This window comes from Pseudophryne corroboree, chromosome 6 (genome assembly GCF_028390025.1).
Source record: "Pseudophryne corroboree isolate aPseCor3 chromosome 6, aPseCor3.hap2, whole genome shotgun sequence".
Taxonomy (NCBI): domain Eukaryota; kingdom Metazoa; phylum Chordata; class Amphibia; order Anura; family Myobatrachidae; genus Pseudophryne; species Pseudophryne corroboree.
Window position 1 is genome coordinate 526,641,825 of NC_086449.1, and position 13,967 is coordinate 526,655,791.

Consider the following 13,967-nt stretch of genomic DNA (forward strand, 5'->3'; position numbering starts at 1 on the left):
AATGATGAAACACAAGGCATTTTATTATAAATGCCTTGTGCCTCATTACTTTTATGTGCCCACTGCTGGTTGCTGCCCTCCAGAGTGATTAAAAGGGGACATGTTGTGAGGCCACACCTCCTTAGAGAGGCCACACACCCTTTCTGTGGCCGCGTGCGCACCTTTGGCGCGCGCAGCTGTGCCCTCCTTGGTGTCTAGCACCCTGCCCTAAAAAATTCCTAGAGTGAACACTATGTATGTAACTGTTACTGTAAACATGGTAAAACACCAATTTCTCGAACGTCCTAGTGGATGCTGGGGACTCCGTCAGGACCATGGGGATTAGCGGCTCCGCAGGAGACAGGGCACAAAAATAAAGCTTTAGGATCAGGTGGTGTGCACTGGCTCCTCCCCCTATGACCCTCCTCCAGGCCTCAGTTAGGTTTTTGTGCCCGTCCGAGCAGGGTGCAATCTAGGTGGCTCTCCTAAAGAGCTGCTTAGAAAAAGTTTTTAGGTTTTTTATTTTCAGTGAGTCCTGCTGGCAACAGGCTCACTGCAACGAGGGACTTAGGGGAGAGAAGTCAACTCACCTGCGTGCAGGATGGATTGGCTTCTTAGGCTACTGGACACCATTAGCTCCAGAGGGATCGAACACAGGCCCAGCCATGGAGTCCGGTCCCGGAGCCGCGCCGCCGACCCCCCTTGCAGATGCCGAAGATGGAAGAGGTCCAGAAGCAGGCGGCAGAAGACTTTTCAGTCTTCCTGAGGTAGCGCACAGCACTGCAGCTGTGCGCCATTGTTGTCAGCACACTTCACACCGGTCACGGAGGGTGCAGGGCGCTGGGGGGGCGCCCTGGGCAGCAATGTATAATACCTTTTTATGGCTAAAAAATACATCACATATAGCCCTTGAGGCTATATGGATGTATTTAACCCCTGCCAGATCTCACAAACTCCGGAGAAGAGCCCGCCGAAATAGGGGGCGGGGCTTATTCTCCTCAGCACACAGCGCCATTTTCCTGCTCAGCTCCGCTGTGAGGAAGGCTCCCAGGACTCTCCCCTGCACTGCACTACAGAAACAGGGTAAAACAGAGAGGGGGGGCACTTTTTTTTGGCGATATTACTATATTTAAGCTGCTATAAGGATACAACACTTATATAGGGTTGTTCCCATATATATTATAGCGCTTGGGTGTGTGCTGGCAAACTCTCCCTCTGTCTCCCCAAAGGGCTAGTGGGGTCCTGTCTTCAATAGAGCATTCCCTGTGTGTCTGCTGTGTGTCGGTACGTGTGTCGACATGTATGAGGACGATGTTGGTGTGGAGGCAGAGCAATTGCCGGTAATGGTGATGTCACCCCCCAGGGAGTCGACACCGGAATGGATGGCTTTGTTTATGGAATTACGTGATAATGTCAGCACATTACAAAAATCAGTTGACAACATGAGACGGCCGGAAAACCAGTTAGTACCTGCCCAGGCGTCTCAGACACCGTCAGGGGCTGTAAAACGCCCTTTACCTCAGTCGGTCGACACAGACCCAGACACGGACACTGAATCTAGTGTCGACGGTGAAGAAACAAACGTATTTTCCAGTAGGGCCACACGTTATATGATCACGGCAATGAAGGAGGCTTTGCATATCTCTGATACTACAAGTACCACAAAAAGGGGTATTATGTGGGGGGTGAAAAAACTACCTGTAGTTTCTCTATCGTCCTAAGTGGATGCTGGGGTTCCTGAAAGGACCATGGGGAATAGCGGCTCCGCAGGAGACAGGGCACAAAAGTAAAGCTTTTACAGGTCAGGTGGTGTGTACTGGCTCCTCCCCCTATGACCCTCCTCCAGACTCCAGTTAGATTTTTGTGCCCGGCCGAGAAGGGTGCAATTCTAGGTGGCTCTCATAAAGAGCTGCTTAGAGAGTTTAGCTTAGGTTTTTTATTTTACAGTGATTCCTGCTGGCAACAGGATCACTGCAACGAGGGACAGAGGGGAGAAGAAGTGAACTCACCTGCGTGCAGGATGGATTGGCTTCTTGGCTACTGGACATGAAGCTCCAGAGGGACGATCACAGGTACAGCCTGGATGGTCACCGGAGCCACGCCGCCGGCCCCCTCACAGATGCTGAAGCAAGAAGAGGTCCAGAATCGGCGGCTGAAGACTCCCGCAGTCTTCTTAAGGTAGCGCACAGCACTGCAGCTGTGCGCCATTTTCCTCTCAGCACACTTCACACGGCAGTCACTGAGGGTGCAGGGCGCTGGGGGGGGGCGCCCTGGGAGGCAAATGAAAACCTTTAAAAAGGCTAAAAATACCTCACATATAGCCCCAGAGGCTATATGGAGATATTTACCCCTGCCTAAATGTACTAAATAGCGGGAGACGAGCCCGCCGAAAAAGGGGCGGGGCCTATCTCCTCAGCACACGGCGCCATTTTCTGTCACAGCTCCGCTGGTCAGGAAGGCTCCCAGGTCTCTCCCCTGCACTGCACTACAGAAACAGGGTATAACAGAGAGGGGGGGCAAAATAAATGGCAATATATTAATATAAAAGCAGCTATAAGGGAGCACTTAATCATAAGGCTATCCCTGTCATATATAGCGCTTTTTGGTGTGTGCTGGCAGACTCTCCCTCTGTCTCCCCAAAGGGCTAGTGGGTCCTGTCTTCGTATAGAGCATTCCCTGTGTGTCTGCTGTGTGTCGGTACGTGTGTCGACATGTATGAGGACGTTATTGGTGTGGAGGCGGAGCAATTGCCAAATATGAGGATGTCACCTCCTAGGGGGTCGACACCAGAATGGATGCCTTTATTTGTGGAATTACGGGATAGCGTCAACTCGCTTAAGCAGTCGTTTGCCGACATGAGGCGGCCGGACACTCAATTAGTGCCTGTCCAGGCGCCTCAAATACCGTCAGGGGCTGTAAAACGCCCCTTGCCTCAGTCGGTCGACACAGACCCAGACACAGGCACTGATTCCGGTGGTGAAGGTGACGAATTAACCGTATTTTCCAGTAGGGCCACACGTTATATGATTTTGGCAATAAAGGAGATGTTACATTTAGCTGATACTACAGGTACCACTAAACAGGGTATTATGTGGGGTGTGAAAAAACTACCAGTAGTTTTTACCGAATCAGAAGAATTAAATGACGTGTGTGATGAAGCGTGGGGTGCCCCGATAGCAGTTTTTTTAATTTCAAAGAAGTTATTGGCTTTATACCCTTTCCCGCCAGAGGTTAGGGAGCGCTGGGAAACACCTCCTAGGGTGGACAAAGCGCTAACACGCTTATCAAAACAAGTGGCGTTACCCTCTCCTGAGACGGCCGCACTTAAAGATCCATCAGATATGAGGATGGAAAATATCCAAAAAGGTATATACACACATGCAGGTGTTATACTACGACCAGATATTGCGACTGCCTGGATGTGCAGTGCTGGGGTAGTTTGGTCAGAGTCCCTGATCGAAAATATTGATACCCTGGACAGGGACAATATTTTACTGTCGTTAGAACAAATAAAGGATGCATTTCTTTATATGCGTGATGCACAGAGAGATATCTGCACACTGGCATCACGGGTAAGTGCTATGTCCATTTCGGCCAGAAGAGCTTTATGGACACGACAGTGGACAGGCGATGCGTAGAGGAGTTATTTGGGGTCGGTCTATCGGATTTGGTGGCCACGGCTACGGCCGGGAAATCCACCTTTCTACCTCAAGTCACTCCCCAACAGAAAAAGGCACCGACCTTTCAACCGCAGCCCTTTCGTTCCTTTAAAAATAAGAGAGCAAAGGGCTATTCATATCTGCCACGAGGCAGAGGACGAGGGAAGAGACAGCAACAGGCAGCTCCTTCCCAGGAACAGAAGCCCTCCCCGGCTTCTACAAAAGCCTCAGCATGACGCTGGGGCTTCGCAAGCGGACTCGGGGGCGGTAGGCGGTCGTCTCAAGAATTACAGCGCGCAGTGGGCTCACTCGCAGGTAAATCCCTGGATCCTGCAGATAATATCTCAGGGGTACAGGTTGAAATTAGAGACAGAGCCACCTCGCCGTTTCCTGAAGTCTGCTTTACCAACGTCCCCCTCAGAAAGGGAGACGGTTTTGGAAGCCATTCACAAGCTGTATTCTCAGCAGGTGATAGTCAAGGTACCTCTTCTACAACAAGGGAAGGGGTATTATTCCACTCTTTTTGTGGTACCGAAGCCGGATGGCTCGGTAAGGCCTATTCTAAATCTGAAGTCCTTGAACCTGTACATAAAGAAGTTCAAGTTCAAGATGGAGTCACTCAGAGCAGTGATAGCGAACCTGGAAGAAGGGGACTTTATGGTATCCTTGGACATCAAGGATGCGTATCTCCACGTTCCAATTACCCCTCACACCAGGGGTACCTCAGGTTCGTTGTACAAAACTGTCACTATCAGTTTCAGACGCTGCCGTTTGGTTTGTCCACGGCATCTCGGGTCTTTACAAAGGTAATGGCCGAGATAATATTTCTTCTTCGAAGAAAAGGCGTATTAATTATCCCATACTTGGACGATCTCCTAATAAGGGCAAGGTCCAGAGAACAGCTAGAGATGGGTTTAGCACTATCTCAAGAGGTGCTAAAGCAGCACGGATGGATTCTGAATATTCCAAAATCCCAATTAATGCCGACAACTCGTCTGCTGTTCCTGGGGATGATTCTGGACACAGTTCAGAAAAAGGTTTTTCTTCCCGAAGAAAAAGCCAAGGAGTTATCTGACCTGGTCAGGAACCTCCTAAAACCAGGAAAGGTGTCTGTACATCAATGCACAAGAGTCCTGGGAAAAAATGGTAGCTTCTTACGAAGCAATCCCTTTCGGCAGATTCCATGCAAAGGGATCTGTTGGACAAATGGTCAGGGTCGCATCTTCAGATGCACCTGCGGATAACCCTGTCGCCGAGGACAAGGGTATCCCTTCTGTGGTGGTTGCAGGAGGCTCATCTATTGGAGGGCCGCAGATTCGGCATGCAGGATTGGATCCTGGTGACCACGGATGCCAGCCTGAGAGGCTGGGGAGCAGTCACACAGGGAAGAAATTTCCAGGGAGTGTGGTCGAGCCTGAAAAAGTCTCTTCACATAAGCATTCTGGAACTAAGAGCAATCTACAATGCTCTAAGCCAGGCGAAACCTCTGCTTCAAGGAAGACCGGTGTTGATCCAGTCGGACAACATCACGGCAGTCGCCCATGTAAACAGACAGGGCGGCACAAGAAGCAGGAGGGCAATGGCAGAAGCTGCCAGGATCCTTCGCTGGGCGGAGAATCACGTGATGGCACTGTCAGCAGTATTCATCCCGGGCGTGGACAACTGGGAAGCAGACTTCCTCAGCAGACACGACCTTCACCCGGGAGAGTGGGGACTTCATCCAGAAGTTTTCCACATGCTATTAAACCGTTGGGTAAAACCAATGGTGGACATGATGGCGTCTCGCCTCAACAAGACACTGGACAGGTATTGCGCCAGGTCAAGAGATCCGCAGGCAATAGCTGTGGACGCGCTGGTAACACATTGGGTGTACCAGTCGGTATAGGTGTTTCCTCCTCTGCCTCTCATACCAAAGGTTTTGAGGATTATACGGCAAAGAGGAGTAAGACTAGTGGCTCCGGATTGGCCAAGAAGGACTTGGTACCCGGAACTTCAAGAGATGGTCACGGACGATCCGTGGCCTCTACTTCTGAGAAGGGACCTGCTTCAGCAGGGTCCTTGTCTTTTTCAAGACTTACCGCGGCTGCGTTTGACGGCATGGCGTTTGAATGCCAGATCCTAAAAGGAAAAGGCATTCCAGAAGAAGTCATTCCTACCTTGATAAAGGCAAGGAAGGAAGTCACCGCGAAGCATTATCGCCGTATTTGGCGAAAATATGTTGCGTGGTGCGAGCAGCGGAGTGCTCCGATGGAGGAATTTCAACTGGGTCGTTTTCCTACATTTCCTGCAATCAGGATTGTCTATGGGTCTCAAATTGGGATCTATTAAGGTTCAAATTTCGGCCCTATCAATATTCTTCCAAAAAGAATTGGCCTCAGTCCCTGAGGTCCAGATTTTTATCAAAGGAGTACTGCATATACAGCCTCCTGTGGTGCCTAAGGTGGCACCGTGGGATCTAAATGTAGTTTTAGATTTCCTCAAATCCAATTGGTTTGAACCACTAAAGAATGTGGATTTGAAATATCTCACATGGAAAGTGACTATGTTACTGGCCCTGGCTTCGGCCGGGAGAGTATCTGAACTGGCGGCTTTGTCTTATAAAAGCCCTTATTTAATTTTCCATTCGACATAGGGCAGAGCTGCGGACGCGTCCGCATTTTCTCCCTAAGGTGGTATCAGCGTTTCACCTGAACCAGCCTCTTGTAGTGCCTGCGGCTACAGACGACTTGAAGGACTCCAAGTTGTTGGACGTTGTCAGAGCCTTAAAAATATACATTTAAAGGACGGCTGGAGTCAGAAAATCTGACTCGCTGTTTATACTGTATGCACCCAACAAGTTGGGTGCACCTGCTTCTAAGCAGTCGATTGCTCGTTGGATTTGTAACAAAATTCAACTTGTACATTCTGTGGCAGGCCTGCCACAGCCTAAATCTGTTAAGGCCCATTCCGCAAGGAAGGTGGGCTCATCTTGGGCGGCTGCCCGAGGGGTCTCGGCATTACAACTCTGCCGAGCAGCTACGTGGTCAGGGGAGAACACGTTTGTAAATTTTTACAAATTTGATACCCTGGCAAAGGAGGACCTGGAGTTCTCTCATTCGGTGCTGCAGAGTCATCCGCACTCTCCCGCCCGTTTGGGAGCTTTGGTATAATCCCCATGGTCCTTTCAGGAACCCCAGCATCCACTTAGGACGATAGAGAAAATAAGAATTTACTTACCGATAATTCTATTTCTCGGAGTCCGTAGTGGATGCTGGGCGCCCATCCCAAGTGCGGATTATCTGCAATACTTGTACTGTTATTGTTATTGTTTAGGAAGCCATCTTTCAGAGGCTCCTCTGTTATCATACTGTTAACTGGGTTTAGATCACAAGTTGTACGGTGTGATTGGTGTGGCTGGTATGAGTCTTACCCGGGATTCAAAATCCTCCCTTATTGTGTACGCTCGTCCGGGCACAGTACCTAACTGGAGTCTGGAGGAGGGTCATAGGGGGAGGAGCCAGTACACACCACCTGACCTGTAAAAGCTTTACTTTTGTGCCCTGTCTCCTGCGGAGCCGCTATTCCCCATGGTCCTTTCAGGAACCCCAGCATCCACTACGGACTCCGAGAAATAGAATTATCGGTAAGTAAATTCTTATTTTTTCCTGAATCAGAGGAATTGAATGATGTATGTGATGAAGCGTGGGTTAACCCAGATAGAAAAGTGCTAATTTCAAAAAAGTTATTGGCATTATACCCTTTCCCGCCAGAGGTTAGGGCGCGCTGGGAAACGCCCCCTAAGGTGGATAAGGCGCTCACACGCTTATCAAAACAAGTGGCGTTACCGTCTCCTGATACGGCCGCCCTCAAGGATCCAGCTGATAGGAGGCTGGAAACTACCCTAAAAAATATATACACACATACTGGTGTTATACTGCGACCAGCCATCGCCTCAGCCTGGATGTGCAGTGCTGGGGTGGTCTGGTCGGATTCCCTGACTGAAAATATTGATACCCTGGATAGGGACCGTATTTTACAGACTTTAGAGCAATTAAAGGATGCTTTTCTTTATATGCGAGATGCTCAGAGGGATATTTGCACTCTGGCATCGAGAGTAAGTGCGATGTCCATATCTGCCAGAAGAAGTTTATGGACACGACAGTGGTCAGGTGATGCGGATTCCAAACGGCATATGGAAGTATTGCCGTATAAAGGGGAGGAATTATTTGGCGTCGGTCTATCGGATTTGGTGGCCACGGCAACTGCCGGGAAATCCACCTTTTTACCTCAGACCCCCTCCCAACAGAAAAAGACACCGTCTTTTCAGCCGCAGTCCTTTCAGTCCTATAAGAAGCGGGCAAAAGGACAGTCATATCTGCCCCGAGGCAGAGGAAAGGGTAAGAGAGGGCAGCAAGCAGCTCCTTCCCAGGAACAGAAGCCCTCCGCGGGTTCTGCAAAGCCCTCAGCATGACGCTGGGGCTTTACAAGCGGACTCAGGAACGGTGGGGGGTCGACTCAAGAATTTCAGCGCGCAGTGGGCTTGCTCACAGGTGGACCCCTGGATCCTGCAGGTAGTATCTCAGGGTTACAGGTTGGAATTCGAGAAGTCTCCCCCTCGCCGGTTCCTAAAGTCTGCTTTGCCAACGTCTCCCTCAGACAGGGCGACGGTATTGGAAGCCATTCACAAGCTGTTTTCTCAGCAGGTGATAGTCAAGGTACCCCTCCTACAACAGGAAAAGGGGTATTACTCCACGCTATTTGTGGTACCGAAGCCGGACGGCTCGGTAAGACCTATTCTAAATCTGAAATCTTTGAACCTGTACATACAAAAATTCAAGTTCAAGATGGAATCACTCAGAGCAGTGATAGCGAATCTGGAAGAAGGGGACTTTATGGTGTCCCTGGACATAAAAGATGCTTACCTGCATGTCCCAATTTGCCCTTCACATCAAGGGTACTTCAGGTTCGTGGTGCAAAACTGTCATTATCAGTTTCAGACGCTGCCGTTTGGATTGTCCACGGCACCTCGGGTCTTTACCAAGGTAATGGCCGAAATGATGATTCTTCTGCGAAGAAGAGGCGTATTAATTATCCCTTACTTGGACGATCTCCTGATAAGGGCAAGGTCCAGAGAACAGCTGGAGGACGGAGTAGCACTAACCCAAGTAGTGCTGCAACAACACGGGTGGATTCTGAATTTTCCAAAATCTCAGTTGACCCCGACAACACGTCTGCTGTTCCTGGGAATGATTCTGGACACGGTTCAGAAAAAGGTGTTTCTTCCGGAGGAGAAAGCCAAGGAGTTATCCGAACTTGTCAGGAACCTCCTAAAACCAGGAAAAGTGTCTGTGCATCAATGCACAAGAGTCCTGGGAAAGATGGTGGCTTCTTACGAAGCAATCCCATTCGGCAGATTCCACGCACAAACTTTTCAGTGGGATCTGCTGGACAAATGGTCCGGATCGCATCTGCAGATGCATCAGCGGATAACCTTATCGCCACGGACAAGGGTGTCTCTTCTGTGGTGGTTACAGAGTGCTCATCTGTTAGAAGGCCGCAGATTCGGCATACAGGACTGGGTCCTGGTGACCACGGATGCCAGTCTGAGAGGCTGGGGAGCGGTCACACAGGGAAGAAACTTCCAGGGAGTATGGTCAAGCCTGGAGATGTCTCTTCACATAAATATACTGGAGCTAAGAGCGATTTACAATGCTCTAAGCCTGGCAAAACCCCTGCTTCAGGGTCAGCCGGTGTTGATCCAGTCGGACAACATCACGACAGTCGCCCACGTAAACAGACAGGGCGGCACAAGAAGCAGGAGAGCAATGGCAGAAGCTGCAAGGATTCTTCGCTGGGCGGAAGATCATGTGATAGCACTGTCAGCAGTGTTCATTCCGGGAGTGGACAACTGGGAAGCAGACTTCCTCAGCAGACACGATCTACACCCGGGAGAGTGGGGACTTCATCCAGAAGTCTTCCACATGATTGTGAACCGTTGGGAAAAACCAAAAGGTGGATATGATGGCGTCTCGCCTCAACAAAAAACTGGACAGGTATTGCGCCAGGTCAAGAGACCCTCAGGCAATAGCTGTGGACGCTCTGGTAACACCGTGGGTGTTCCAGTCAGTGTATGTGTTTCCTCCTCTGCCTCTCATACCCAAAGTACTGAGAATTATACGGCAAAGGGGAGTAAGAACGATACTCGTGGCTCCGGATTGGCCAAGAAGAACTTGGTACCCGGAACTTCAGGAGATGCTCACGGAAAATCCGTGGCCTCTACCTCTAAGACGGGACCTGATTCAGCAGGGACCGTGTCTATTCCAAGACTTACCGCGGCTGCGTTTGACGGCGTGGCGGTTGAACGCCGAATTCTAAGGGAAAAAGGCATTCCAGAAGAGGTCATTCCTACACTGGTTAAAGCCAGGAAGGAGGTGACTGTACAACATTATCACCGCATTTGGAGAAAATATGTTGCGTGGTGTGAGGCCAGGAAGGCCCCCACGGAGGAATTTCAATTGGGTCGATTCCTACATTTCCTGCAAACAGGACTGTCTATGGGCCTCAAGTTGGGGTCCATTAAGGTTCAAATTTCGGCCCTGTCGATTTTCTTCCAGAAAGAATTGGCTTCAGTTCCTGAAGTCCAGACTTTTGTAAAAGGAGTACTACATATACAGCCCCCAGTGGCTCCGTGGGACCTTAATGTAGTTTTGGATTTTCTCAAATCCCATTGGTTTGAGCCACTCAAATCGGCGGATTTGAAATATCTTACATGGAAAGTAACCATGCTACTGGCCCTGGCTTCAGCCAGGAGAGTGTCAGAATTGGCGGCTTTATCGTATAAAAGCCCATATCTGATTTTCCATTCGGGCAGGGCAGAACTGCGGACGCGTCCTCATTTTCTGCCTAAGGTGGTGTCAGCGTTTCACCTGAACCAGCCTATTGTGGTGCCTGCGGCTACTAGCGATTTGGAGGATTCCAAGTTGCTGGACGTTGTCAGGGCATTGAAAATATATATTTCAAGGACGGCTGGAGTCAGAAAATCTGACTCGCTGTTTTATACTGTATGCACCCAACAAGCTGGGTGCTCCTGCTTCTAAGCAGACGATTGCTCGTTGGATTTGTAGCACAATTCAACTTGCACATTCTGTGGCAGGCCTGCCACAGCCTAAATCTGTCAAGGCCCATTCCACAAGGAAGGTGGGCTCATCCTGGGCGGCTGCCCGAGGGGTCTCGGCATTACAACTCTGCCGAGCAGCTACGTGGTCGGGGGAGAACACGTTTGTAAAATTCTACAAATTTGATACCCTGGCTAAAGAGGACCTGGAGTTCTCTCATTCGGTGCTGCAGAGTCATCCGCACTCTCCCGCCCGTTTGGGAGCTTTGGTATAATCCCCATGGTCCTGACGGAGTCCCCAGCATCCACTAGGACGTTAGAGAAAATAAGATTTTACTTACCGATAAATCTATTTCTCGTAGTCCGTAGTGGATGCTGGGCGCCCATCCCAAGTGCGGATTGTCTGCAATACTTGTACATAGTTATTGTTACAAAAAAATCGGGTTGTTCTTGTTGTGAGCCGTCTGTTCAGAGGCTCCTACGTTGTCATACTGTTAACTGGGTTCAGATCACAAGTTGTACGGTGTGATTGGTGTGGCTGGTATGAGTCTTACCCGGGATTCAAAATCCTTCCTTATTGTGTACGCTCGTCCGGGCACAGTATCCTAACTGAGGCTTGGAGGAGGGTCATAGGGGGAGGAGCCAGTGCACACCACCTGATCCTAAAGCTTTATTTTTGTGCCCTGTCTCCTGCGGAGCCGCTAATCCCCATGGTCCTGACGGAGTCCCCAGCATCCACTACGGACTACGAGAAATAGATTTATCGGTAAGTAAAATCTTATTTATTCAGTGTCACACCAAATTCTCCTCTCCTACATCTGATTCTTTATCACGTGAACAGTGTAGTCGGTCCTCACAGCTCAGTGAGGGGACTGGGGGGGCGGGTCGAGTCGAGCCTTCCTGGCTGGGTGCCATTAAAACCATGATGTCTGACATGTCATCTCAGCTCACTGCTAATGCTCAAAAAACTCAACAATTGCAACAGACTGTTGCAGACCTGGATGCAAGGGCTGACCAGCCCCCCTCTCTAATTCAGGACCACAAAAACGTGGATTGCCTGCCTTACACTCAGATTCAGATGAGGAAATCCTGTAGGAGGGGGAGGAATTGGAACCTATTACTGGGGATTTCCCTTCTACACAGGGTATTGAACCCCTCATTTTGGCTCTACAGGACGTGTTAAAGCTCCCTCTAGAGGACCCTGCGTCACAGCAGTCGTTTTTCTTCACACAGAACAAGCCCAATGTCACTTTCCCAGATTCTGCAGAATGATCTATTTAACTTAGCCTGGAAAAATCCAGATAAAAAATACCTAGTGTCAAAACGGTTTTTACACACTTTCCCATTTGCTTCCAAAGGCAGGACATTTTGGGAAGAATCCTCGGCTGTGGACATTTCAGTCTCATGCCTATCCAGGAAGGCGGTGCTGCCGACCCCGGGCTCTTTCACCATAAAGGACCCTGGAGATAGACTTCAGTGTAGTCTCTATCTTCCTATCTACACAGCAGCGGGTGTGTCTCAAAGACCGGTCATAGCAAGTTGCTGGATGTCTCATGCCATTCATACCTGGGCTGCTCAGATTCAGGAGGGCCTCTCTGGGGATATGCCTCTGGTCACTACAGTGACTCTCCAGAAGCACATTCAGGACACCGCACGTGTCCTGTGACTCTCAAAGGGAGGCAATATTAATGCCAGGACCACTGTTATGACAGTGTCGGCTTGCAGGGCTTTGTGGTTGCGTCAATGGATAGCGGATGCAGAATCCAAGCACAGTGTCGAGCCTCTTCCCTTTTCGGGGGAATGGCTCTTCAGGGTAGAATTGGATATGTGTATTTCTAAAGTTACTGCGGGGAAATCCACGGTTCTCCACTCTGGGACCCCGCTTGGTGTTCCTACCAAGGGCTGTCTACCCAGTCCTTTCGGTCTAACCAGTTTAGATCTAGGGCCAGGGGTGCCTCCGACACGGCTAGACGCACCAGAGGTAAGACAAGAAAACCAGCGATCTCCAGTTCTCAGGAGAGCACCGGTACTGCTTCCACTAAGTCCTCAGCATGACTGTGCCCACCCACCCCGAGGGAATCTTGAGGTGGGAGCTCGGCTGCGTCACATCAGCCGCATCTGGGAAAGTTCCTGACAGGATACCTGGGTCAAGGACCTAATTTCTCAGGGCAACAAGGTGGAGTTCGACAGAGCTCTGCCCAAACGATTTATCATATCAAACTTACCAGCTTTGGAGGATACGCGTGTTACTCTGCTACAGGCCATCCTGAAATTGGTGCAATCCCAAGTCATTGTTCCAGTGCCACTGCAACAACAGGGTCAGGGTTACTACAACCTGTTCATAGTACCGAAACCGGACGGTTCAGTAAGACCCATTGTGAATCTAAAATCCTTGAACCCTTACCTAAAGGTGTTCAAGATGGAATCCTAGCTAGCAGTGATTGCGGGCCTGGAAGAACGGGAGTTCATGGTCTACCTGGATATCAAAGATGCCTATCTCCATATCCCGATTTGGCTACCTCACCAGGCTTACCTGTGGTTTGCCCTGCTGAACGATCACTACCAGTTCCAGGCATTCGCCTTGTCCACCGCTCCGAGGGTGTTCACGAAGGTGATGATCATCAAACTGTGGGTCAATGTTGTCCATTATCTGGATGATCTCCTGATCAAAGCAAGATCCATTGAGCTTTTATTGCTCCATACAGACCGCACTATCCAGCTTCTGTCACACCACGGGTGGATCCTCCATTTACAGAAGTCCCACCTGGAACCCGCTCAGAGGCTCCTGTTCCTGGGAATGTTGCTGGATACTGTGGCCAAAAAGGTGTTCCTCCCAGAGCACAAGGCAGAACACTTCAGGAGATGGTCCGCATGGTTCTTCGGCCTACTCTGGTATCCATCCATCTTTGCGTAAGATTGTTGGAGAAAATGGTTGCCTCTTACGAGGCGATCCAGTATGGAAGGTTCCATGCCAGGACTTTTCAATTGGATCTCCTGAGCAAGTGGTCCGGATCATATCTTCAGATGCACCGGATAATTCGGCTGTCACCTCAGGCCAGGATTTCTCTCCTGTGGTGGCTACAGTCCTCCAACCTACTGGAAGGCCGAAGTTTCGGGATTCAGGATTGGATCCTCCTTATGACGGATGCGAGTCTGAGAGGATGGGGAACGGTCACTCAGGGGGCTCAGTTCCAGGGCAGGTCTCGTCCATATTCGCCTGTACTGCTGTGGAGCCG

The 13,967-nt window shown here is 50.0% G+C and overlaps 1 protein-coding gene across 1 annotated transcript in view; it reads left to right on the plus strand.

Moving 5' to 3' along the window:
- Positions 1 to 13,967, plus strand: part of LEMD3 (LEM domain containing 3) — a 171,425-nt gene that overhangs the window by 17,881 nt on the left and 139,577 nt on the right. The window lies entirely within an intron of this gene.